The sequence below is a fragment of the Dipodomys merriami genome, unplaced genomic scaffold (assembly GCF_024711535.1).
Source record: "Dipodomys merriami isolate MVZ:Mamm:240054 unplaced genomic scaffold, mDipMer1.0.p SCAF_344, whole genome shotgun sequence".
NCBI classification, from domain to species: domain Eukaryota; kingdom Metazoa; phylum Chordata; class Mammalia; order Rodentia; family Heteromyidae; genus Dipodomys; species Dipodomys merriami.
Window position 1 is genome coordinate 116,847 of NW_027204982.1, and position 2,426 is coordinate 119,272.

The following is a 2,426-nucleotide window of genomic DNA, read 5'->3' on the forward strand; positions in this document are numbered from 1 at the left end:
GTGTCACACACCATAATCCTAGTATAATATAAACTAATGAAACTTTTCTTTTTTTTACCAGTACAGGGGATTGAACTCGTGGCCTGGGCTCTGAGATAATTTGATGAAGGCTAGCACTTTACTACTTGAGTCATAGCCACACTTCTAGTATATTTGGTAGTGTAGTGGAGATAAGAATTTCACAGACTTTTCTACCTATGTTGGCTTCAAACTGTGATCCTCGATGTCAGCCTCTTGAGTAGGATTACAGGCATGAACCACCAGTCCCCAGGTAAAAGTTATTTTTGTAAGATATAAAAGTTTACTTATACGGGGGAAGAGACGGGGAGGGCAACAGCGGTAGGGGAGGGCAGAGGCGAGGGAAGAGCCTGAGTGTTCCACACGCCCCGCACCAGCGCCTCCTGGCATGCCCCACTATCCTCCAACGGCTGGGACGGCTGCAGTCCTCTTGGTCCTCGCGGTCCTCAGGGGCCTGTGCAGCAGCAGCGGCAGCAGCAGGCAGCCAAAGCGGCCCACCTACCCTGCAACCCAGGCCTGGCCGGCGCGACAGCAGGTGATGGAGTAGCTGGCCACCAGTATAGCAGAGAAGCACTGAATGAGCCAACCCTGAGGTCCCAGAGGAGCCCACTCCCGTGCCGCATGCATCAGGCCTGCTGGCTCAATGAGTCAGGCAAGAGCTGCTGCATTGGCTTGTGATGATGCCAATAAAAGTGGATGCCAGCTGTGGTTCAGCAGAGTTCATATCCATCATCATACAGGCAACAACACATTCAGAGTGCTGGGCAGGAAGATCCAGGATCATCAATTGGTGATCAACTGTGCCATCCCCAAAGGATTAAAGTATAATCAAGCAACACAGACCTTCCACCAGTGGTGAGATGCCAAGCAGATGTACAGTCTTAACTATGGCAGCAAAGAGGATGCTAATGTCTTCACAAGTGCTATGTGAATCATAGGCATCTAAGGCATGCATTGCCTTAGAAGTGCTGAATTCACAGGAGGCAGGACCAACATTGCCTAGACAAAATTCACAACTGCCTGATCAAATTCAAAATGGCCCATACGAAGAAGAGTTGGACATCCAAAGAAGACAACTGCAAGAACAGAAATGTCAGAAGGAGCTGGAGAGGGACAAGCTGGAGAGAGAAAAAATGGAGAGGGAAAGACCAGAGAGAGAAAAGTAGAGAGAGAGAGGCTGGAGAGAAGTTGGAAAGAGAGAGGTGGAGCAGCTGGAGCGGGAGCAGATGGAGCAGCTGGAGCAAGAGGAATGGGATCAAGAGAGCAGAGTGCCGAGTACTGCCACCTCTGCCTTTGTGGAGACCCCTGTAAACTCTGAGAGGGGAGAACCCTCTGCTTCTGAGCCAGGCTTTCAGGAAGCCTCTCAGTTGTCGGAGGCTCCAGCCCAGCAGGGTGTTATCTTGGGACCACCTGCATCTCCATCTGCTCCACACTCCCACCAGGTCCAGCCCAGGCCTCTGTATTCTCTCCTCCTTAACCCCCACTGCTAGCCTCTGGCCCTCTTCCCCCACCCCCTCTTCCTAATCAAGCCCCTCTCCTGTACCACCTCCTGCCCCTCCCTTCCAGCATCCGTATTTTTTTTTCTGGGATCCTTTTCAGAAGACAATCGTCCTTTAACTGGACTTGCAGCTGCGATTGCTGGAGCCAAGCTTAGGAAATTGTCATGGGTGGAAGATGTCTCTTTGCCCGATGTTCACAGATGTGAACTCCGTGTCAGCTAAAACAGACATGGGTGGTGGAAATGGACCCGTTCTCTTGGCAGGTAGCAGCTTAATGGAGGAAATGAGTCCCCTGATGGCCAGAAGGAGAATGGCCGAAAAGGGATCAATAATAGAAGCAAAAAATGAAGAATCAGAACCTGTAACTTCTAAGGTCTCATCAACAAGTACACCTGAACCAACCAGGAAACCTTGGGAAAGAACAAATACAATGAATGGCAGCAAGTCACCCGTCATCTCCAGATGAGATTCTCCAAGGAAAAATCAGATTGTTTTTGACTGCAGGTCCTATGAGCCATTATAAGTCCACACCCTTGTCCCAGCCCAGTGCCGACGGGGTCCAGACAGAAAGCCTTGACTGTGACAGACTAAAGCAGGATATTTTAGATGAGATCAGAAAAGAACTAACCAAGCTGAAAGAGGAGTTCGTTGATGCAATCAGGCAGGAGTTGAGCAAGTCAAATACTGCATAGAGAAGCAAACTAAGCAGAGATAAGACTTGGATATGGAGAAAAACAAAAATTCCCACAAACAACTGTCAACATCAACCCTACAGTTACAAGCTATAAGAAGGAAGTGGAAAAGGAGTCAAGGGAAAATCCCCATCCTCTGAAACCTTCTTAAGTTGTGACTCTGGCGATCATCTGTTATCATCTCCATTTCTTGCTGCTTTGACCTTTACTGCAGGAT

The 2,426-nt window shown here is 49.1% G+C and overlaps 1 pseudogene; it reads left to right on the plus strand.

Annotated features, from left to right (window-relative positions):
- Positions 1-661: 661 nt before the first annotated feature.
- LOC138803615 (protein enabled homolog) lies at positions 662-2,209 on the plus strand (annotated as a pseudogene).
- The last annotated feature ends 217 nt before the right edge of the window (positions 2,210-2,426 follow it).